Genomic DNA, 26,620 nt, shown 5'->3' on the forward strand with positions numbered 1-26,620 from the left:
CAATAACAAGCCAAGATTTCTTATAATCTCCTTGGTTTGTCCTCCATAGGCATCAGTGCTTCTCATGACCTTGACGTTAGGTCAACTGTGGATACTACTATTTGTGTCAATGGTCATAAGAGCTGCTGTTTATTGAATATCTAATATGTACCAGGCTCTGTATTATTCACTTCACAAATGGTACCTCAGTTAATCCTCTCAACAACCTATGAAAAAAATAGCATCTCCGTTTTATTGAGGAAACTGAGGTCGAAAGAGGTAAAGAACTTGCTTAAGCGCACATAGTAAATGTCATCCCTGAATACAACTCTGGTCAATTTGACTTCAGAAGCCAAGTTTTAACCACTAAGCTATTTTGATAGAATTTCCTGGAAGCTATCAATGAGGCTTTGCATGTAGAGGCTTATTTCTATAGTGCCACTTAATATAATGTTATCTGGAAAAATCTCCCAATTTTTTCTTATAAAACATAAAATAAAAGTAGACATATTTTTATGCAATCAGTAAAAACAATGTTCACTAGATTGTTGATGCTTCCATTGAAGTAATTTGATAAATTAGCTAGTGAGCTTTCTTTCTTTTTCTTTTTCTTTCTTTCTTTCTTTCTTTCTTCCTTCCTTCCTTCCTTCCTTCCTTCTTTCTTTCTTTCTTTCTTTCTTCCTTCCTTCCTTCCTTCCTTCCTTCTTTCTTTCTTTCTTTCTTTCTTCCTTCCTTCCTTCCTTCCTTCCTTCTTTCTTTCTTTCTTTCTTTCTTCCTTCCTTCCTTCCTTCCTTCCTTCTTTCTTTCTTTCTTTCTTTCTTCCTTCCTTCCTTCCTTCCTTCCTTCTTTCTTTCTTTCTTTCTTTCTTCCTTCCTTCCTTCCTTCCTTCCTTCTTTCTTTCTTTCTTTCTTTGTTTTCTTTCTTTTCTCGCTTCCTTCCTTCCTTCTTTCCTTCCTTTCTTATTTTCTCTTCTAAAGTGTATTACATCTGTTTCAATATGAGGTAAGCTATTGTAGACAAGAGATTATCTGGAATAACACCCTAAACTAGGCAATGAATAAATATATATCATTATAAACCAAAGTTATTTGCTGACCGGCCACAAGGAGTGGGAGAATGTATTAGTTTTCTAGGGCTGCCATTACAAATTACCACAAATTTGGTGGCTTAATACAACAGAAATGCATTCTCTCACAATTCGGGAGGCCAGAAGTCAGAAATCAAGGTTTCAGTAAGGCCGCACTCCCTCTCAAGGCTATAGAAAAGAATCCTTCCTTGCCTCTTCCAGCTTCAGGTGGCTCCACGTGTCCCTTGGCTTCAATTTCTGCCTCTGTTTCACAGGGCCATCTCTTTCTTCTTGCATCTCCTCCTCTTCTTCATGTATTTTATAGGGACAATTGTCACTGCATTTAGGAGTTACTCTGATAATCCAGGATGATCTCATTTTGTGCTCCTTTAATTACAACTGCAAAAACACTTTTTCCACATAAAGTCATATTCATGGATTTTGAGAATGAGAACTTAGACTTAACTTTATGGGGAACAGAGCTATAATTTACTCAATACAGTGGGAAATGAAATATGAAATGGTCTTTAGATTTCAACACTGTGGACCACAAGTTAAGTTGGGCCACTAATTGAAGTAAAGAATACAGAAAGGGAGAAATATGGGCAATAAAAGAAAGAAAGGAGGTAATATATTTTATGGGACCGATTGATAGCAAGATGCCAGTGTTTACGCCTGGGAATGGATTCAAAGTTTTAGTTTGATGCTCAAGAAAGAGGTCAGAACTGGAAATACTGGTTTTTGAAACACCTCAGCATACAAAGTGAAGTCATGAGAGTACTTCAGTTTGGCTAAGGAGAGAGTATAAGTAACCACAGTAGGATGAAAAAGTCAGAGAGAGAGAACACCATAGGGGTTGCTTTCACTGGATAAATAGACAGAGGAGGAACTATCAAGAAAGACTGAAAAGGAGCATTCGGTTTGTGGCTGTCAGAAATAATGTATTGTGTTAGGTGCACAGTGGGTGCAAGAGTGGAACCCAGGAGTTCAACAGAGGAAAAGTGAATGTAGTAAGATGCCAAATATAAACTGCCTATTTCATAAAATTACCAGCAATCAGGTCTGTGTCTTGCTAATAGAATCACAGCAACATTTCACTTCTGTCTCCATCATCCAGTGGTTATTCATTGAATGTTAACATGTCAGAAGAATGTACAGATTTCATACCTTTTCATTTATCTCTAGCTCTTTGTTTGGCTCCAAACATTTGGACAACAAGAATCTAGTATAATTTTACTATATAACAAACTGACCAGTATGATAAATATCAGTGGTTGTCACTATTAGACCTGACCCATGGTCCCTGTAGACCAGAAGGTTCTGAGTGACTGATTTTCCTTTCTCTTTGTGCACATGAGGGTAGTTAGTGATTCTGTCTATTAGACTAAGCAAGTAAACAAGCTTGGCCCTTTGGGCCAGAAGGATGACAGTGCCAGTAGGTTCAAGTTGTTTCCTGTCATTGTGTCGGTTTTTTTCTTTTCGACTCTCATTTAGTTTGGTTTTGATGAAAACGCAAACTTTGTATTTACAGCTTAAGAAAAGTACTCATCTATACAAACCTTGCCCTAAAGCGAGCATCGGCAGTGTTTCTCAAACTTCTTTCATTATTGTCCCTTTTGGACTTTTGGACTTTTTTTCCTAATCACCACCCACACATTAGAATTTAATACCGCTGTATATCTATGTGTATGCTGTGTTCTTTGGAAGAACAAAAACCATTATAATATAAGAGATTTTTGCAACCTCTCCTTCTGAAGCAATTTTTTTTTTTTGCCTGGGCAATATTATTCTGTTAAAAATGCATGGATTAGGGTCTTTGAATTAAAGTTCATTTTAGCATCTACTATAGTAAATGACCATGTAATACAGGAAAGCAGTTACTTTACTTCAAATTGGGATCACTTTACATCCGAGAGAGCATTTTTTACTTGCTTTCCTCTGCTGGAGATTTGGGCATATTATTAATAAAGCTAATGAAAATTTAATTTCATAGATACTTATTGCTGAAGTTAAAATTTTATCACTATTATTTATGATTTAATTTTAATCAAGTGCCACACTGTAGTAAGTACCTCCATAAGTCCATACCTTGACTCAATGAATTGCCCCTGAATGACCTATGTAAAAGTCATCCATTTGTACTTAATCATATAGAAAGGAAATTCAAAACTATTCCCACCTATTAGTATCGATCTTTACTTCTTAAGCTACAATAATGAAAATTCATTTTAAACTATATTCTCTATACATCAATTAAACATATGTTCTGATTTTCTACCTCACAAACTTGCTTCTTCAGAAGTATTCTGTAAATAAAATGATTTTTTGTGTGTGATTGCTCAAGCCAAAATCTTTGGCATTATCCTTGTAACCCCCAACTCAGTCTATACAGCTTGTTGATCAGCAAACTCTATTAACTCTGCTTTCATCATAGAACCAGAGTCCAACCACTTCTCAGTACTCTCAGCATAGCCAGAGTGACGATCGTCTCCCACTTCGATGATCGTAAAGTCCACCTAGTCATAACCCTCATTCCACCCTTTGCCCTCTGCAGTCTGTAGTCTGCTCTGACAGCAGCCAGAGATCTGTTAAAATAGAATTCATATCTTAACACTTCCATTTACTACCCACTCAAAACTCCCTTCTCATTCGGTGTAAAAGCCAAGTCCTTAGGCCTTTGAGGCCCATGGAGATGTGACCTCTATTGCATCTCCAACTTCCTTTCTTTTGCTCACTCTGCTCTAGCTGCCCTGACCTCTTAGCTATCTCTTGAATAGTCTAAAACATCCCCACCTCAGGGCCTTTGCATTTTCATTTCTTTCACCCAGAATGCTCCTTCCTCATGTTCTCATGGTTTTCATCCTCACTTTCTTCTATCACAGTTCAAATATCTGCTGATTAGTGAGGTTTTTCTCTAGCTGCCACATTTATACAGCCAAAATGAAAACAAACTCCTGTAGGGGCTACTTATCACTTTTATTCTGCTTGATTTTTCTTTCATCATTTGAACCAATAGCATCCTAAATATTTATAAAAGATAAGTCTATCTCCACCCACTGTAAATTTTACCTTCACGTTCATGGCTATATGTCTAATATCTGGCAAACAATCAATGTTCAAAAATATTTCTTGAGTGCAATGCTTCATTTAAATTTTCTCATGTATTACCTATTTATATATTTTAATAATTAAATTAGCTCGTGCATTATCTATTTAATTGATATCAATTAAATCCTGTTTTCAATGAACTTCAAAACCATTCTGTTATCTCGTCCCCAATGCCTATTCCCCCTGCAGTCCTTTTTGTTCAAAGGCAAAGAGCTGTTCCCCAGGAGCTTGTTTGCTAGAAGCCATTGAGGGGTCAGAGCATGTATGAGTGAGGAAAACAGACTAGGTCCCTGCCTTATAGTTTAGTCTTTTGTTTGCTTCTGTCCCACACATTTTCTTAAGATTTTTAGTTAGTTGGGCAAACTTCAAAGTGTGTACATTCAGTTATCTAATATAGACTAATGTCCCTGGATAAATGCAAATATTTCTCTTTTTAGATAGATATTGCCGAGCAAATGTATTGAATTGTCACATAATTATTAAAAACTATTTTATAATAATAAACTTACGTTTTACTTGGTGGAATAGATTATATTATGGAATAAGTATGCATATGTGTAATTGGAGTCAAAATCTTTTAAATCACTGTTAGGTAAAATAAACTCAAAACAAAAGTCACTAAGTCGTAAAAACTCAAATAAGAATAATAGTTTACCCTTTTCCACCATTAATTTCTGATACCTAAATACAGAGAATTATTGCCTGAGCCTTGGCTTTCAGCACTATGGTTTATTGACAAAACAAACTGCTAATTCTTCACTTCTTTATTAGATATAGAATATGACTGTGAATGTACAGGCGGCACTTTAGTTTTTGTGTTCACTACTATGATTACAGGAATTATAATTAAAACTCCACATTAAGAGAATTTTTATTTCAAGTCAACTATTTCTATATAATTATCTGTGAAATTATTAGCCAGTAGGTCATACATTGAATACATAGAATAATAATATAAGAATAATGTCAGATGGCATTCCATCTTTAAATATTCTACCACAACCCACTGTGTGTGATCCATGTCTCTATGCCTTGAGTCTTACTGTGAAAGTGATTCAAATTCCCAATGACACATACAATTATTAGTTTTATTTATGCAGAGCAAACATGGAACATGATAGTATACCTTGTAGTATTTTGAGAGTCCATTATTGCCCGATACTGGATTTATCTAACTGTTAAGGAATGTTTTTCACTTCAGGATTAAATCTGCTATCCCATAAAATATGTTGATTGTGATGCTTATTTTCCTCTTATTAGAATCATATTTTTGGTCCCTTATTTCACTCCTAAAACAAAATAAAGAGGCAAAGATCAAGTAATTAGAAGTATGTCTGAACACGTTATCTTCTATAAAAATCTGAAAAAAGAGGTTTTTAGATAAAAATTAATTTTAAAAAGATTCAGTTGAGAGAAATATCCTACCAGGAATTCAACAAATACATTCACTCTCTGTAAACTTAAATATGCTAAAGTACAACCATGAGATGATATAAACATTTACATAGAAATTACTGCATTGATTTGGAAAACCCCAAGCAAGAATATATAAAAATTAATTAGATCTGCACTAATTTTTTTCTATTGTTTTACATGCACATCTTATTTTGCCTAAATCCAGGTAATTTAATATAGTAAATGTAGTGTTTTAATGTTAGAGTCTGGAGGCTAAGAAACCTGATTTTTTTCTATAAAGATTCTTTTCATGTTGACAGCAAAATGCAACCTCACACTAAAGAAATGAAGAGCCTATTGCTATAATTAATGTAATTAATTTTGAAAGCATTAAAGATTTAAAATGACTCATAATAAAAATCATAAGACAGGCATTTCATTTTCTCACAGTTTGTTCTATATTTCTGTTTGTACCTCTATGTTGAATTTAGAAATGTTAGATTGACTTCTTAATTACCTCTCCAATGACCACCGATGTGACTGACCTTTCCAGCATTATTAATTACCTAATCTAATATCTTGCAGGTGCATATGATTAAAAACAGATCCAAAAACGTGATATAATAATGATTAAATTTTAAAAAATACAGAGTCAGGATTTGGAGCCCCAGCAGAAACTATCTGGTCAGTTTCAGATGAAGGTTAAAGGACTTAATTCACTCCTCTTTTGGTCTTATCTAAACTTGCACAAAAGAACATTTGTGGGGACATATCTGAGGCCAAACTCTTTTATCCCCTTGTACTGCTTGAAAAGTGACTCTAACTTCTAGAATCATTTTTAATATAGTGATGATACCAGATCATGGGCCCCCTACATAGTGGTCACAAGCTTGGCAGTATCACTTTTCATCAGTGAGGAGGTCCAGCTGAGTATCAGACACAGCTTTTCAGAAACTAATACCCCTGGGTTCCTCAGTATAGATGACTCTACAACTCTCCATGGTTTTCAGCTGAAGTCTGTCTCAGAGCCCTCAACCCCAGCTGAGGTGCCCTCAGTGTCTAATTATTCAAGATGCCATCTGTTAATATCCTCTAATGTAGCTCTAAAGAGGCATTTGTTGGCCTAGCCATCTTTAAAGGCCTTTTTCATACTAAAGTAGGAGGAAATAGATGAAGAAGTGCTCAAGATTTACAAAAACATTCTGAATTCGAATTTCTATAATGTTAAATATCAGAAATAGTAGCTCACCTAAGACTAGAAAGTAGGAGAGGGTTAGCTGGAAAATCAATACTTAGGATTTTAAATCAGAGATGTCTTTCAATTAAATGAATAATTGGTACAGATCTATATTAGTCCATCAATGGCATAGGGGACTATATGGTAAAACAGACATGTTTTACATGTGCATGGCATCGTCACCCTACCACTTACTAGGGATCCTGACTTGACCTGTGATTTAATCACCTTCTGTGGCCTCAGGAATTGCTTGTTTGTTTTTTTAAAATTTAGGAATCTGAATCAGGTGAAATATTTAGTTCAACTTGTTGTGATCCCTTAATCTTGTTTCCTAGATTCGGATCCTATAATCTTATCAGGATGATCAAGTAAAGAATTACAGCCTAGTTAGGGAGCAAAATTAAGACAATAGTCAAGAGCTAAACTGGATGGCAAATATATGTAGAACAATAAAAATAGCAATGTTAATTGACATAAAATTAGAGGAGATGTCAGAAACAGGGGAACTTTGAGCTGAAAAAGGAGGCATATATTCTAGCCAGGAGAATGACCGCAGAAAATGTTTTGGAAGCATGTTTGAGAACTCTGAGGAAATAAACTAGATTAAAAATGGAATAATAAAAAAAAAGAAGTTTAAAAATGATGACATAACTAAGGAGAGAAGTTTCTCAAACAAAAGAGTAACAAATGAAAGCAATATTTAAGAAATAGTAGTCTCACATTGGTGAACGATTTATTCATTCAACAAATCTTTATTGAGTGCAAATGATATGTCGAGCAATCTGCTGGGCACTGAAAATTCAGATGTGAGCAAGTTGACACCCATGTTCCAACATCTGGAAGGTCCAGGGCCTAGCAGTGGTAAGATTCAGATGTAATAAACACCATAATGTAGGGTGAAACCTACCCTGGTGTGGGAGATTGGGTCAGAGAAGACTTCCAAGACATAATGATCTTTGTTTTGAAACTGGAAATTTGGAGTTAATCAGGAAAGGTAGGTGATAGGGGTAGGATGGTGTGTGTTTGGGAGGAAGAGTGTTCCGGATAGAAGGACCAGCTATTGCTAAAGTTCCAAAGGGAAAAGGAGATGAGGCAGGAAAATAAAATCAGATGTTATTATAATTATCCGAACATGAGCTAATAATAGTCTAGGGCAAATTGGTAGCAATAAAAAGAGAAAGTAAAATACAAATCTGAGAGGTATTTTATTATAATAGTAAGTTATAAATACACATTCAGAGAGCTCCAGTATTAAAATGTAAGCGGATACAGGTAAATCATTCTCCATGATTTTGTTATCCAAATATGCCAAAGGAAAACATGCAAAGTTGCTTTCCTTCTGCCTTTATTCAAATATACACATCATGATGAATTGAAGATTATAAAATATTTACTTGCCATTTTAGAGATATAGGAAATCTTTATAATTTAGACCATTTAATGAGCAGAATTTTAGGAATATAATATCCATAGTATTTTGTCACCTTATATCTTAGATCATCTTGGTATGCCATTTACCAGACTTAAGAAGTTTAATTTAGTTGTCTGTATCTTTTATTTCTTAGGCAATTGTTTGAAATAAACTATTTCACTTTTGTCATATTTCGTGTCTCTGAGAAGAGAGAAACATTTCTCATATAATAGATAAATGGGACGTTTAAAATCTTAGGTTGAATATATTGAGCAAATTATCCTTCATTTTATAGATGCTTTTGTTTTCAATGTATCTATCAGATGACTACTGTCTAAATCTGGAAAGAGTTTAACACGATTTTTTTTTTTAAGTTTGTTTATGGTCTTTTACTTCAGTGAGTTCAAAAACAAAGAAGTTAATTTTAAATGCTCTTTTATTGAGTTAACAGTGAATTAAAAAACCAATGAAATTAATTTTAGAGTCATTTAATTTAGTTCAGAAAAGAGTGAGACTCTTTCATTAACTTAATTATTTTGGAATTCACTGTTTTAAAGTCCAATAAATGTTATGTATTTTATTTCCAATTAACTTCATTGTGCCGAGTCATGTTTGTTTTGTCTGTGTGACTAAACCTTCCCTCTCATTTTGTGCATCAGCTGACCCATTCACAAATGGGCTGGTCTCAGTATAAATACATTAGCTATTTGTACATTGCATCTTGAATTGCAGCTTTTTGTTGATTATTAATTTTCAGAGTTGACTTATTCTCCTGCATCAGAAGTACAGCAGGTTAGCACTTCTAACTGCCTATTGCCAACAACATAAACTGTTGTATGATAACGATCTGTGACATCCTACCTGTCCCATTTGCTAATATGTTGACATTCGTTTAAAATAAAATTTAGTGAACTGGGTTGTACAAAGGAGGTAATCTGTCAGTAATTCACATACACGCACACATACACTCCAAAGGGGAATTTTTACTTTTGGAGAAAATTTATACTGGGTTAAATGAAAATAAGTGCCTCAAAATGTATAAATCTTAAAATTTACATTTCCCCGTCTCTGTTTCTTAATCCATTATACTAAGGTGAAGAAACAAAATCCTTCATATATTATGTCCAGTGATAAAAGTGGTCTGTTAGATGACATTTACGCGGAGATAAGATAAACCTCAAAAACCTCATATTATTATTATTGGTCATGTTCTGTGTTGTGTTGTTTTGGGTGAGCAATCTTCTGAAAACTCAACGTCTTTTATCTGCTGGTTTTACTTATGGATAAAATTAAAAAGAAATAAAATTTTAAAAAGTCTTATCTCCCTAGTTGAGGCTGAAAATGGAACTGCCAGACAGGAAGACTGGTTAGGGCAGCACCCATGTTAAATTTCTCCACTAATTGGCTGACATTCAGAGCTTGAGGATCAGCAGCTGTTGAAGCAAATTTAGTCTGGATATAAGGCAGATTTTTTATTTATTTCAATTAATTACCACACATCAAAATCTCTTCTAAACAAATTCTCAGATGAATACCTATAAAGGAAGAAAGAGTGCTTAGGTGTGCATAGACTTGTACTGACTCTTTCACAGCTTTCTATATACTATCAGCTCATTTTTATTCATATAGAAACTTGCTTGACCTTTTGTAGAATTATGAAAATAACGTAACTATACATCAAAAACAATTTTGATATGATTGCAAGGAGAAATTGCTAATGGTAGAATATACATGTTTTAAAGCATATGAAGTATCTGGGTAATTGTATGTATTTAGAATATGTGTCTCTGCATGTGGAAATAATGCTAGTATAAAACAATGGAAAATTGTCTTTACTACATGCTTATAATGGCAATAAAGTATACAACATGCATATTGCAATATCTGTGCACTTTACTAAAAGTTTTTTATCTGGAAGTAATGTAATTCTGTATGATGCAGTGCTCTAATTAGAAAGTGCTTTATTAGACAGAAAAGTAAATAGGCCACCCCGACCTACATACTGTAATTGGTTACTATAGAATGCAGAATGTGTATAACATATGCCTAAAATGTATATGCTTATTAATTTTACTACATTTTATTCATATAGATGATTTGAAGGTAGTCATTTATTATTTGACAAACAATTGCTTTAAAAGAATAGGAGAGGAAACGGTTTATGCAATTACAGATCATTTGTATATAGTTTAGCTTTAAGAAAAAATGAGTACATTGTAATTGCAATTAGGTCATTATTTATTGTTGCAATTCCTAAATCAGAATACTTGTCATGTTTTAGTTTAGTCCACCCTTGTAGATTAAATATTTATGAAATAACTTTTTATTATGAAGATGTAGAGAAAATGAATTCATTAATATATGTAAATGAAACACATATGCCAAATATATGTGTTGCCACTTATATTAGGCAAAGGGAAATAGAACACTCAAACATTTACCGATATGATCCAGCAAATTTTTGCTCTTTGTTCGAATTCCAGAAAAAGCAAAGTTACTGCAATGAGAGAGCAAATTAGAAAATTGGTAAATAACTCCTCCAAAATTCTCCCTCCGTATAACTTTTGACATAAACTCATAAAAGTATTTAAAAATTTTTCACATAATTATGCAGCATTTTTGCCATACAAAAAAAATAAAGTGCAATAATATATATACCCACCACTTAGCCTAAAACAAAAACTTTGGCATGATTCAGTCCTCATTTGAACCCTTTCAAGTCACTTCCTGTATATTCCACCACTGGATTGAATTAGGTATTATAAAAGTACATGTTTTAAATGACTACATTTAGTTTTCTTTGAAAACTATCAACTAGTTAATTACATAAATTAAATGGGTAAGAGCAACCTAGGTATTTTCAAATACACTGAAGTTGAACTATCTTAGTTCCAAAATGTTTTGCTTATATACCTACAACTCAGCAATCTAACAAAACTAAATCTCTGACAATTATTTTATTTATCAATGTGTTTGTTTATTTAAAGGAGTTAAGGAGAGAGGGGAGCAACATCTCAGGGGTTGCCTGAATTACCTGGAAATGTGCTTTTAGTTCCCTCCCCTTTAGTCTTCATGGTGGGGCGGGGGGAGGGTGCGTGGAGGGGAGTGGGGGGGCTTGCAAATGTATTTCTTTGAAACAATGTTTAGCTAATGACTCCAGGACTACTCAGAACTATTGAAGAGCACCTCAAAAACAGATGCTAAATGGACTTTTGTCGGGTTCTCCTAGTAGAGCCATCCATCGGCAGCACACCAAGTAGAAAAAAATTGAATTGAAATCGGCAAAGGAGCGTGCTGTTTATGGATAGAATCGAATCAACTTCCCCTTCCTGTCGGAATTCAGAGACAGTATTTCATAGGAGAGTGAGTACTTCTGGAGGCTCAGTGCATTTCCCAAGCCCGAAGGAGTATGTAAGAATTTGATGATTCAGATGAGTCAGGTTATACCTCTTTAAAAATGCTATTACATCAATACAATACAGTTATTGTTTTAGTTGATTAATCTTCATCATGATCTTATAATTTGTATTGCCTATATCGATAATTTGTATTATATTAAACAAAGCTATTAACAGAAATGTTTTTACTGGGGGAGGCGGTGAGGAAACATGAGCATCTGGCAACCACACCTTGATTCATTTTAGCCCCTAGAGTCATGGTATGGTGCATTAATTTCTCAGTTTGTAATTTACCAGCTGCATTTAACAGAACCAATTTTCATTACATCTGTTCTATGGTTCAAAGAGCTCTTTTAGTTTCTAAAGGGGGCCAGCTTCACACAGATTCTGTGAGAGGCTAATACACTATTTCTTGAAGTATTAGATAGCCAGGGATAATTCCTAGTTTTATAGCAAACAAATTATTTTTACAGAGGCAAGTTTTACATTCATGACTTACCACTGGTAGATTTCAAATTAAAAGTATAGCATGCCCTTTACCCAGGAATTACATATTGATTTTCATGTCATTTTTCTTCATAATACCCACTGATCGCCTGTCTTTGCAATTGGTGGTAGATTTATTGTTTACTAGTTAAAGGAAACATAATTATGCTTAAGTAAATCTCTTTGTAAATTGCAGGTAGTTACAGGATGAATATTTCTTAGGTGAATGTGGAATTTATAAATGGCTTTAAAACTTATTATAGTAAGCATTATATATGGATAAGAGAGGGTCATAGCTCTCCATAGCGTGTAGCGGGAGCATTTTTAACAGTAGAAATGGTTTTGCTTGAGTAACTTTACATTCTTGGTGTGTAATTTTAATCTCCATAAAAATATGTCGCTGTTGTGTAATACCAAATGTAGGATTCCAGTTGAAAGCAACTTTCAATGCAAAGGGTTTTCTCATGGGCAGAAGAGAAATTTGAAATGTTCTACAATGCTTTGAAGTTCTAAAGCTTCAGCTGGGAGAATTATAAAGCATTAAACCTGAAAAGTTTCCACCTGATGGTCATGAAATAGCATGCCTATATGAAAACTGACTCTTCGTTACTTCCTCAGGCAATTTTTTTTTTCCTTTTCAAGTTTCAAAACTATCATGCATCATGTATATTGAGAAGATCATCTTAGACTTTATCTTTTTGAAATCATTAAAGTGCATAATTGTATTTATATATAAAGGTTCAATGACATAATAATCTATTTGTACTTAGAGCTCCACCAAACCAGAAGTGAAGTTTGTACTCAAATTAGAGGTGACTTTGTATTTTGTAATCCAATTCAAATTATCATTTTGTTTTTGCCTAAGAATAGAAAAAAAACCAGTTTACTACTAATTATATTCCAAATTTATAGCTATATTTTTACCTTACAGATTACCTAACAGTTTTACCTGCATCTCACTCAAGTCTCGCCACAAGGTGAGTGACCTGGCACAGGTCACAGAGGGAGAAGATGACAAACTTAAGCCTTGTGACTCCAAATACTAAATATTGTATAGTCCTCTATTATTACTGTCTTATTGTTAGATCTAATTTCAGGTTTTTATTTCTGGCATTGGAAAACAGGTGAGGAGATGAGGATAACTTTCAAACAGAATGAATAATTTGGCATTATAGACTATTTTCCTTCCATTCAGCTGAAAATATAATTACACAAATAATATTGTTAAATTTCATTTACTAAGCACCCAAAAATATCCAGCAAGCATCGATAGCTGTATAAAATATAATAAAAACAAGGCCTCTCCTCCCCAGGAAACCAGATAAAAATAGTAAATCGGGCATTAGGTATTATTGCAGTGATATATTTAGGCAATGCTTGATACTATATCTGGCTTCCGGTAGTCACAAATGTGTCTTGAGATCAAAAATTCTTTGTTCATTCATAGAAGAACATTTATTGCATTCTTATAGTCACCAAGTGACTCATTTACTTGAGTAAAATAAGTGAGTAGAACCCAGTGTCTGCCACCGACCTCAAGTCTAATTAGGGAGAGGTATCATCTCATATATGCTACAAGGTTTAATGAACAAATTCAAACAAACACTTGAGATGATTCAACTTCTGTGAAATGGCTATAATTTCAGGGTTTACATACTTAACAATAAATCAATTTTAAAAATGTATATCAAATACCTATTATGAATAAGTCTTATGCTGACTGGGAGAATATAAAACAATTTAAAACAATATAAAACAATATAAAACAATATAAAACAATATAAAACAATTTATAATATAAGGTTCTTGTTCTTAAAGAGATTACCCCTACTTGAAGAGTGAAAAAAGCAAACGTGTGACTTAACAAACATCATAGCATGATGGCACCTTTCTATGAAAGTTACAATATGACCATTCATCTTTTTTTGATATTTCAGAATTTTACTACAAAACACAACATATCTTCATATAAGACCCTAAGTACACAATAGCAACTGTTCATAAAATTTTATCCTACATAGAGTTTCTTTTTTTATTTTTTTAGGCGAGGCAAATCTTGTTCTTTATTTATATATTTATTTATTTATTTATTTATTTATTTATTTATTTATTGGTTTGTTTATTTTACACCTACAGCATCTGGTCTTCCTAGGTGCTCTCCCATCCAAGTACTAACCAGGCCCGACCCTGCTTAGCTTCTGAGATCAGATGGGATTGGGCTTGTTCAGGGTAGCATGGCCATAGACTATCGTACATAGAGTTTTCAATGAGACCTTTAGAATTAGGTATGTCATTATTCTAACATGCATGCTTCTCAAATTCTAGAATTTTTGAAATTAGAATTTATCTTACAAATGATGGCATCTTAGTATTATATCATAGTTTAGTTATTTTTATCATTCCCAGTGATACATAAAATAATGGTGAATCTTACAATCAATAATAATTTAGATGCGATGAAATATAGTGTGTAATAGAAAATATGGTCCAGGTAACCTAAATGTGCTATCAATTTCCAGTTTTAATAAACTTTTAAGAATTCCACTTATAATATTAAAATACTTATCACTAAGAATCACCGTTCTTCTCACTCTGCTAACCACTTTATAGATGCCATTAATCTTCAGAAAATTTTTACAAAAACAAGTCTTGTGGCTTTGTACATGAGTAAACTGAGGGCGGAGAGCTTAAGTAAAGTGCCCAAGGTTATAGTGGCATCAGAATTCAAACTTCTATATAATATATCCAACTTACTCATTTTTTTTCTATTTAAAACAAAATGTGTTCAACAATCAACCATAATCAGGTGGTTAATTTAATAATTATTTTATTTAACTCCTTAAAATTTAGGATTCTTTGGAAATCACTTAGATGATACAGGTCTCAGAAAAGGTTTTTTAAGTAAGTGTGAAACAATACCTTCTATTCTTTTTTCTAACTGAATTTCCTCTGGTAGTCAGGAGCAATCAAAATTATTCTACTGATTTCTGAACTCATAAACTTCAGTTATAGTAGAGCACAAAGGCCCTTAGAAATCATCTACTCCACCACCATTAAACAGCTGATGCTCAAAGTGCTTCCGTCAAGGTGGACAGTCAGTTACAGGGAAGACTGGAACCTCGGCCGATTGCTGGGTATATGTGTGCTATTCCATTTCACTCTTGCCTTGATCTCTCTCTGGATGGGTTATCTAAACTTCACAAAAGAGGTCTTCAACTAGTACTTGTCATCAGTGATGAAAACCATGTTGTTTCTCTTTGTCACAGACAATTACATTTATAACTACATACTGATCCTGCATTTCTTTCATCTTTCACTTTTTCTCCTTAGTTTCTGCAAACCAACAAAGCTGACCAAATGTTCATCCTAAAAATAACAGCAGGGAACAATAAATGTCTTTTGATCCTACTTCTTCATCTTTCATTGCCTCAACCATGGCTGTACCAGTCACTATGCTCAGTCTCGCTTCCTGTCCGGGAGGTTTGAACAGACACTGAGGTATTTCCTACATGTAAGGCACTTAGCCCTAAGACCCTTATAGAAACCTAATCCTAAAATGTCTCCCCAACATTAATTTTCCTATAAATCTTCATTTAAAAAGGAAAAGTGTTTAGAGCAGCTTTTTGCTATACCAAAATTACCTCCCCTAATTTATTTATTTATTTTTTTTGTATGGTAGTCCTAATTCTTGTTATACGAAACCCAAAGATGCAGGGCACATAGACTATGACAATATCTCAAATTGTACTTGACAGTTTGTTGACATGCTTTGAGTACTTCACCCTTCACTGAAAAGTCAGAAGAATTATAAGGTCATTAGCACTAACATTTGAACAGAAACTGAAAGGAATGCCCACCAGTGCAAAGAGTACCCTGAGGACATATATGCTATTGCCTTTTTAGGCATAGACATAAGTTGTCTGAGGAATCAGGAAAACCAAATAAATCACAGAGAATGGGAAGATGTGGACCTTTACTTGGATAGGCAAATGGAGAGAAAGGCTAAAGACCAAGCGAGGAGTGTGGGACTCCCTGTTCTCATTGCACTGACCAATATTTCAGTGCGCTTTTTTCTTTTCTTTTTCCTAATTTGCTCTAGTTTGTCTGGTTTCTTTGAGCATCAGACTTGTGATTCTACTAATTTGCTTTGCTAAAGTAAAGCTATCTATATGATCGAAGCCAGAGCAGGAGGCCAGATGCTAGCATACTGCTTGCACCTGTCTCCAGCCAGCCCTGCACATTTGTCTGTGAGGAAGACATGGAAATGCATGTGCACACACACGGACTCTGGCCATATGCTTAAATCCACACAAAGCTCTATGAAACATTTCTTCTCTTTGTAATAAGCCTCCTCAACATTTGCTGAAGGACAAAAGAACACAGCTATCGAGCTCTCTTACCTCTACCTTAAAAATATGTGTTTATTGTCCACAATATTTCAAGTAATTATTGTGAGGGCACACTTCTAGTCACTGGAAAACAATGCTGCACTGCAAATCTCTTTGCCACCTAAAAACTACAAAGCAACAAAAATAACTTTTTCCCCCGAGTCTCTAGATAATTTGATGTGCCTCCTAAACAAAAACAATCGAGTTAATTCATCTTGTTCCTCTTCAGGTTAGAAGGCAACAGAGAACATGGCTACAAAGTAATTGTGTGAATGCTAACATAGATAAGTTCTACTTTTGCATTTTCAGCACTAAGCTCGCAGCAGCCTGAGATCATTCTCCAGTCTGAGCAAGATCAATGACAAGGTTGCAGGGTAGACTCTGCTTGGCTTTAGACTGCTAACTTTATTCAGAATGAACTGGGGTCCATATTGTCAGCTTTCTAAATTGTCACCTTTGGAGGCCGAAAATGCAGTTTCTTCTCCCAAATAAAAGAAAAAAAAAAATCCAATCCTCTGAGCCTTTTTTCTAATCTCTTGTCTTTTTTCATTATACGGAATCAAAAGAAGAAAGGAAGCCTTGGCTGCTTCTAAACATTCTGGCAAACAGCAGGACACTCATGGGTTGAATTGTTTGCAGAATTTTTTTTTTTTTTGCAGGGGGAGGATGATTTTATATAGTAAGTTAATGATCCCATTTACATTTCTTCGAGGTAACAATACATCTTATAATGGGGGTGACATTTATGGTAGAGCCTGGAAGAGTCAAAATTCAACCTTTATAATCATAAGGTAATGCCACAGTAATTTCTACATTGATTAACGAAAGAAAGATCCTCCTAAGCTATACTTCTGTGGTAAATTTAAACAATATATAATAACACAAAAGAAGCAAAGCCTTCAGACTGGTATTCAGACTTGATAATTCCCTTTGTCTTATTTTAAGGCTCAAGAACACAAACTAAGATAATGGAGGTTTTCAACTGATTTTGAAATGTAAAAGCATTATGAAAGGAATGAATGGAAAGGCATAATAAGCAACAAACTATAGGAGTCTGGAACAGAAAGAAAAGGTATCAGTTTTATCATTAGTTGAGTAAAAGATGTAATTGTTCCAGGAAACAATGGAATCCTTAGGACCACTCTTTTAAAAGTTAATTGTGTTGTCTTGCTTAAAGGACTCTTTTTCTTCTTAAAAGTTTGTAGCCCTCAATGTTAATATTCATTCCCAAGACAGGATCAAAATTCTGCATCCCACTATCTTAACATTACTTATATTTTTATGGTTTCTAATGTCTAATATTCAATTATATTAATAAGTATATAAAAATTGATGAGCTTCCATGTGTATGCTAGAATAATGGAGAAAAAAATATTTTAGAAGATTCTGGGCATGACTCACAAGAGAATGTTTTCCCTGACATCAGTATAATACAGTATATTTACTTTGCAATAGGAGATATTTTAATTAATTCAACTTTCTTCAATTACATCTATTATATATACTGTACTATGTCAGGCACTGTGTAAGATTCAAAGGAATTATAAAATATGGCTCCTGTTCCAAAGTAACTGGCAGACTGGTCGTAAAAGAAATAATAAAATAAGTAAGAAACATTTAATAGCAACACAGTAAATCTTTGGTTACTTATGAAGTAGTATAAAAAATTTAAAACAGAAGACAGAAGATAGAGGCTGCTAGTTCCAACTCTTTTACTAATTCTGTATGTAATGTAAATTCTTTTGGCCTCAATAAAATGAAGAAATTGGACTTAAGTGATTCTAAGTGTCTTTCCAGCAATGACATAAAAAAAAAAAAAGAAAAACAAAATCTAAATATTTGCATAAAGAGAAGAAAGAGGATATTCAAGAAAATAAATTAAATTGGGCTGGGGGGCTAGGGAGGACTTCATGGAAGAAGTGAGATAATTTGGCCTCTTGGAAGAGTAGGGTTTATATCGATGCTTCCTTTTTCACTGAGCATATGCCCTCACAGCCAGCAAAGTGACTGTTACATGTCTTGATAGTTGAAGGTGTTCTTAAAAGCTTGAGATGGAAATAAATCAAAGGGCATGTATAAGAATTTAAAATGTCACATGGAGGCAGCCTGATGTACGACCTATAGGAAAATGCCAGAGAAGAAATGCATCTATACTACTAAAGCTCATTAATATTATTGTAAAATATATGTGTGAGTTTATTTCCTTAAGCTTATTATTATTTTATTTTAATATTTTGGGGTTTTTTTCATCATAAGTTCCCCAATGATATTTCAACAATACTTCTAACCAAGGGGTCCCCAACCCTCCGGTACCAGTCCATGGCCTGTTAGGAACCAGGCTGCCTAGCAGGAGGTGGGTGGTGAGCGAGCAAGCAAAGCTTCATCTGTATTCGCAGCCACTCCCCTGTGCTAGCATCAATGCCTTAGCTCCACCTCGGATCATCAGGCATTAGATTCTCATAGGAGCACTGGTCGCTGGGGCCAAAAAAAGTTGGAGACCGCTGTTCTAACCAACAAAACAATGTAAGATAAACTGCCCACTAAAATATTTGAAGAGTTATTTATAATAGTGGCCAAGTATATCTAAGGCTATATGTCCTTACAGTAATTTGCTACCAAAAGAATAGCTTAAATATTCACAAAGCTTGACAAAAACAGAAGCCACCAACCACTGACTGCTTCCAGGAGGTTTCATAATTTCTTGGACAAATCGTTCGTCACAATTGGAGTACTTATTGGCTTTATGTCATTCTCACTATTCCCCTTAAAACTCAACCACTTCTCTGTCCAGAGAGTTCTTCCGAGGAGAGCTGCCATCAGTGAGAGTTTAGCATGTCCTGAGAACTGGTCCTCGTCCTAAAACTATACTTTCCTACTTTCACCTTTATAGTGCTGTTGCCAAATATCGTCAAGGCTTCTTGGGAAATGTGTTGCCTGAAAGAATATTAGATTAAACTAACATGTTTGGAAAATCCAATGTATAAGAATAAGTATAAGCCCATATACATATTTTTAAAATATAAATAACCATTTCTGTCTTATCAAGAATATTCTATCTAAAATCTGAGGACTATCAATAGATCTGATAACTCAATTGATTCCTCATTTCCTTCCAGGTACAATGCATTATGCTTTGCAAAAATGACAGTATTTCAAGTATGGAGATATTCTTTAATACAGTTCTTTCTGATTCAGCCTGAGGATTTTCATATTTTAATTATTATTTTATTAAATATTATTTTTTATCAATTAGTAATGACTGAAAAAAAACTAGAAGAGACATTGATCAACTTGAACATTTTCTCTGTCATTTAAAATATTAAATAGTGAATGAAAGATTATTGTTCTAGGTTTTACCTCAATGTATTTAATGAATACAGCTGAATACTTGATAAAAACATAAACCAAAATTTTAACAATGTTTTAGGTGCTTTATGTTCTATAGTAACCATCTTTCTGAATTTTCATTCTCAATACTACACATTAAATACATCTATTCACTCTTCATCATCTGGTGAACTTAATGTTATTTGTTTTAGAATATTGTATTTTAATTTAATTTTTATAAAGTGGCAAATATCTTTATAAAATTATTCTGCTATACGATATCAAAATGTTCAAAACTTGTCTACAGCTTTATCATTCTATTTTTCTAAAGAAGTAATTCTTAATATTTATTGAAAAAATAGCCAAATATTAAGAATATAGATGTCTGACTAGTTAAATTAAAAATAACTAAATATTTTTAAAAGGACTCTCACTTGCATTTTATAGAAGAGGGGAAATTTTTTAAAATGAGAAATTACAATGATAAATGTAGTAAAATTACCTTCTCATTTTTAATAAGAGAGAATCTAATATTGCATTTTTTCTTTTTCCATTTAGGACATGGAATTTGCTAAAAAACTTTAAAAACTAATTTTCTAACATCCCATAAGACACTACAGCTGGTTTGTAAATAGCCAATAGATATCTTGCAGTTCTTCTTTTTGACAATGCGACTTATATGAGGAATCAATAGATAGAAAGTATCTTGTTTATGGCCAGCTCATATGTGTTTTGTAAAGTTAAAAATATATGCCTTAAAATTAACAATTTTTTTCTTTGTCACTGAAAACTTAGAAAGATATAAACATATCTTAAGGATAAATAGTCCATTTTTTTCATCATTATAGAAGTTAAATGTTGTAAGTTTAAGGCAATAATCTGCCTAAAGAAAACATTAATCAAAGAAGGATAGCACAAATGCCTAACATATTTTCTTGATTGAAAATAACAATACAGTGGGAAATATACTGAACCATATGTGGCTTGTATATTTCAACATCTTGCAAAATCAGCTACGCTTTCCATGCACAAGTGTGCTAAAGCTGATTTTACAAAATATGCAGCAATGTTTGTCCAGGTACCTGATTCAGCATCTAGCCCACATTTTTATTATGAAAAATGAAGATTAATTGATGAGGATGTTGAGCTTCCTTCTAAAGAATTACACTTATTAAATTTAGCATCTTTGGGTCGGCAACTGAATATCGTAAGACTTAAATGTTGGTATTTTAAAGCTAAAGAGTAGTTAGAAAAGGTAACAACATGTACATAAATGTAACAAAAAAACATGAATCATTTAGTAAAATTTTTACTACTTTCTGGAGCTACCGTTCACTTCTCTATTTTCAGCTATGAATTGCAAAATAATTTTGGCCAGCTATAGTGTTTGTTTTGAAAGTTATTTGATCTTACTCATTTCTCTACACTGATGGAAACCAGATACGTAAAAATATTTGGAAAGCAGATAAAATTATTCTATAAACAAACTATTGTATTCAAATCCAAGGATGTGTGCTGGGCAATGAAGAGATGACAGAGATTAATTAGGTATGAATCTTATTCTCAAGGAAATATTGGTCCTAAGGATTAAAGTACATATATTCAAATCACTATTGTTTCTGCAAATAACTTGCTTTGTCATTTTAGTCAGAACAATTCTGTGGTCATCAATTTCTCTACATATGATATTTCGTTAATTTCTTTAAATATTCTAAGTATCCTTTTAGTTTGCAGATTTCATTATTCTGTGATTTATCTAAAAAATGCAAACATATAGAATATCTTTAGACTTTTTTTAAAAAAAGACAGTTGCACTAAGTTTTTCTGGGCCTTTGTGAGGTTTTTAACTTTGAATTTTAACAATTTTCAAATATACAGAAAAATAGAGGGTATAAGGTAATGAATACCATATACTTCATAAATTAGATTTAATACCTATTGTATTTTTTTTCTGAAACATTTTAGTGTAGATTACAGACATCATGACATTTCTTTCCTAAACACTTCATTATGTAATGACATCACTAATCCATTATCATACCCATTTTACCTCACAAAATTAACAAGAATTCCTTAATATCAGCTGACGTTCTGCCCATGTTCATGACTTCCTAATTGTCCCTAAACATCTCTTAGGGAAGGATCCAATCAGTGCCCATGCACTGCATTCTGGTGTTATATAGCTCTTTCAGTCTAGAATGGCCCTTCTGCTTTGTGTTCTTGTCATTCTTGCTTGTTTGTTTATTCAAGACATTGACATGTTCAAGATATTGGATCCATTATTGTCCTGAAGAATTTTTCACATTCTGGATTTGTCTTATGGTTTCTTGTCAATGTCTTTTACTTCTCTAGTCCTTTCTATTCCGTAAACTTGAAGTTAGGATTATGGGTTTAATTAGATACAATTTAGACATTTTGAATACTTCATGGGTAGGGCTAAATACTTCCTATGGCCTCACACAGGCTGTTTCACTGAGTTAAGATGGGGATAACTTGTATTTTTCATTGTAAATCTCCCTTCGTACGTGTTCTTGTGATTATCATTTACTTTTCTTTTTTTAAGTTGGCATCTATGCTGATTGGTAGTTCTCTAAAGAGTCTGGGTAAATGTGTTACCTCAGCAATCTTATTATAACACTGAAGTAATATGGGCATAATCAGAACCTTTACTGTCTGATAACGTCTTCTTTTAAGGGGCAAAATGATGAAGATAATAGGATAATCTTGTCATATCAAATAACTCTTCTCCTTAGAGTAGGAATCTTTATTTTACTTTATTTCCTAAGGGATGTCGTCCTCAGGCCATTCTCATCATACTGCTTTACAGAAACAATGTTTTTGAATGTTTGCTAAAAAATAATATTTAATCAAAATTTTTAAGTCTATAAGGAAATATAGTTTTATAATTAGTCTGGAGTATAGTTTTAATATTGATGCTCATAGGCTTTTACAAATAACTACCTAACTCGGGGTTATTACAGCTCAAATTAAAGATATATTTGAGTCTCTCAATAGGTATATATTAAAATACGATGTTATTATTATGGCTTCAATGATATGTGATTGAAAATTGTACTCCCATCTATTTGAAATAAGACTGTTTGATTTCATAGTCATCGTTAGTGTGTAGAGTCATAGAAATATGAAGGCAATTTTGTTGTGTGGAGTTACCATCTGTGCTAAATTTCCACCTCCTCTTTACATAATTGTCACAGACATTTTTAGTGCTTTGTCCCATCTCTTTGATCTGTCAGTGTGTCCTACAAAGTTTTGCAGTATTCCCAGAATTTCCCCCACATGATTAAGCTGTCAACATCCATTGTGCTGGCTGATTTAACAGAGCCCATTTATTAGCAAACATCACTTCCCTGTATCATTTCCCTACTTCCTTACCAGTGTTCCCATCACTTCCCTAATAAACTATTTGGACTTGAATTCTTGTCTCAAGGTTTGCTTCTCGGAAAATCCAATCTAAGACAGACATCTTTATTTCCAGCATACTGGACAGTTTGCACAAATTTGAAAGAATAAGATCTCTTTTATCTCTACACTTGTTTATGTGCAAGTGAAACTGCAAGAAACAGCATCCTTTCCTCTCTCTTCATTCTCTGGCGAGCAGATTCATTTTCAAGATTTAGCCTTATCTCTAATATATTCTATATATCATGAAAAAAATCCATAAAACTTGCTATTTAAAAAAAAAACTTTTTTTATTTTTTAATTTTATTTATTTATTTATTTATTTATTGTTGTTTCTCTAGTGCTCCATTATTCCAAAATCCCACTCCTTGGAAGCAACCATTTTCGACTTCTGGTAGATCTTTGGGATTTGCCTCAATACCTTTTAATCATATGATTATATTGTTTTGTCTAGATTATTAGATCTTTCAGCATTGTCTGTTTCCCAAAATAAAAAGGATGATTTGCTTCCTTTCAGTGGCACAAAACTGCACACATACATAAATATTTCCGCCCCCTAATTTTCTGAATATATTTGTATGATATTCTTGGTTGAATAAATCCTCTTTGTTTACACCGAACAGACTATATAAACACTACTGACAGCAGAGAGCTCTCTTACAATTAGTTTTATTTCCCTACGAATTTTGTTTTCCTTGGAAATTAATAATTATCTTAAGTTTTAAAAGTCTTGGTTAACTTAATTAAAATCTTCTGCTCTGTGAAAGAAACTATCAAGACAATGGAAAGACAAGACATGGACTGAGAGAAAATATTTACAAAACATATATTTGATAAAGACTGGTATTCAAAATATACCAATAAAATCTCTTGTCAAGAAAGAAAAATCCAATTTAAAAGTGTGTAAAGTATCAGGAGAGACACTTCACCTAAGACAGAAAGATGACAAATAAGCATATGAAAAGATGTTGAACATCATACATCATTATGTAATTACAAGTTAAAACAATAAATTACCACTACTCGCCTATTAGAAAGGCCAGAATCGAGATCAGTGACAACACAGAATGCTGACAAGAATGTGGAGCAGCAGGAACTCTCAGTCATTGCTGGTGGGAATGCAAAATGGTACAGTCACTTTGGAAGATAATTTGTCAGTTAGTTACAAAAGTAAACATACTCTTACCATGTGAAAATGTGGTTAATTCTTTATTTACATATCCTTAGTTCAACCTCAAACTTGTTTTTCACTAGTTAAATATCTCATTACACTCAAATATTTAGTTGTACTGTCAATTTCTTCTTCTTGAAGAAATTCATTTCTTCACATTCTTAGACTTGATTAATAGTTTAGGTGAGTATATAATCTAGGTTATAAATGGTTTTTTTTCCCCTCAAAATTTTCAAGACTTTATTCCTCTCTCCAGAATTTTGCATTATGTTCTTCTTTTGCTCCTGATATTCTGAAAAATTGGAAATGTATAATGAAGAGTATGATGGTCATGAGTCTGTTTGTATCCTTTGTACTGTGCACTCATAAGGTACTTTCAACCTGTAAAATAACATCTTTTGGTGTGGAGAAAGGTTCTTGAACTTATTCTCTGAAAATATCCTTCTCTCAATCTCTTCAATTCACCCTCTATGGAATTCTTATTAATTAGATGGTAGACCTCCTAGATACATCCTTTAATTTTTTTTTTTACATCATTTTACATCTCTTGTCTTTTTAACTTTCTTGTTACATTTTGTCTCTCTGTCTCTGTCTCTCTCTGTCTCTCTGTCTCTCTCTCTCTCTGTGTCTCTCTCTCCTCTCTCCTCTTCTCCTCCCTGCTCCTTTCCTATTTCCTAATTCTCATTTCAGGTAGGCATCTACAGCTGTGGAGCCTGGGCTTGTTTTACATGTGAGCATATCATTAATCAGGTTGTCAAAACTGATGTGCACAATGGAGTCTAACAGTCCAGTGATCAACTGCTCGGCCCCTGAAATTACTTGTTTCCTGCTGCTCTCTGGAATACCACTTCTTAAGAACAGATTCTACATTTATATTCTTATGAAAATTTGGATTATGACATTAAATCCAGAAATTATGCTTAAATAGTTGAAAGATTTGACACGTCCAAGATACCTGTAAACACTGCTTCTTTAGGATGTAGTCTTAGCCCAAGGAAAAGATTTAGTTACTTCTTATATTACCTTTAAAAATGAAAACATAAATCTTTGTTTTACTAGCTAAGGCTTATGGGAAGAAAAAAAATTATGATTCGTACTTAGCTCCTTATTCTCATTTTTATGACATTTAGGTCACTTACAAAGATTCAGAAATTTGAACATGCTCTCACTTTTGTAAACCACCTGACTGCAATTTTTCAAACAGAATTGCGTAATGTTTTCTATCTCCCAGAGCACCTGAGGATTCTTCTGGGTTACGTATATTTCTAAGTTCTCTGCCTATACATATAATCACCTTATTCCTTATTTAGAATGTTTGCCTCGATACCGAGCAATGAGGGAAGATAATATTTGTATCCCAACATGCAAAAGTATTTTATTTTTTTCTATTCAAATACATTTTAAAAGTGACAATATTCCTAGTAGTGGGCTCTCATTGCTCTAGTTTATAATTTAATTAATTTATTGTTAGCATTTGATCCCTATCAAACTTTGCCTGATAAAAATGGAACTACTATGTGTAGCTATGACGGGCAAAATGCCATCTACTAATAATAATGCTAGTTGTGGTTTGCTGATCTAAACACTTTATATTTTAATTTTTAATCCTTCTAACAGCTCTGTTATGTTGAAATTATGATTTGATTTTACAAATCAGAAAACTGAACCAGGGAGGCTGAATATATTGTCAGTGTTGCCTAATTAGAAAGAGACAAAACTATGATTTGAACTCTGAACCCTCATTCTAAGAGTTTCTTAGAGTTTCTTTCTACCACTCTCTCCAGACTGTCTTAAATCATTAAGTGAAGGCTTAAATGCAATGTTAATCAATGATGCACAGCAGATTTCAATTAAAATTAGTCAACCTAAAGTACAAATGCCTTTGAGTAGTTGGAATCCATTCATTCATTCCACATATTATTTAGTGAGCATCTACTGTGAACCAGGCAATGTGCTGATTACTAAAAATATAATGGATAGATCAAAAAAGCAGTGTCTCCAGCCTCATGGGGATAAATGTCTGGTCTGGGTTATAGATAGTATTGCTATTCCTATGCAGTTTCTACAATGTAGACCCTTATAATCTGAGATTATATTAATAAAGGGAGGACACTTGCCAGAAGCTGCTGTTGCTTCCACATTTCCCATAGCTTTTGCTTCAGCTAGGTACTTTCTGATAACCTTCTGCCCTAGCAATTGTTCTCATTCCTGGATTAGAAAAAAAATAGAACTGG

The 26,620-nt window shown here is 33.5% G+C and overlaps 1 pseudogene; it reads right to left on the reverse strand.

The window, feature by feature from the left end:
* Positions 1-14,207: 14,207 nt before the first annotated feature.
* On the reverse strand, positions 14,208-14,326 carry LOC112483402 (annotated as a pseudogene).
* Between the last annotated feature and the right edge of the window lie 12,294 nt (positions 14,327-26,620).

The sequence above is a fragment of the Pteropus alecto genome, unplaced genomic scaffold (genome assembly GCF_000325575.1).
Source record: "Pteropus alecto unplaced genomic scaffold, ASM32557v1 scaffold24, whole genome shotgun sequence".
Lineage (NCBI taxonomy): Eukaryota > Metazoa > Chordata > Mammalia > Chiroptera > Pteropodidae > Pteropus > Pteropus alecto.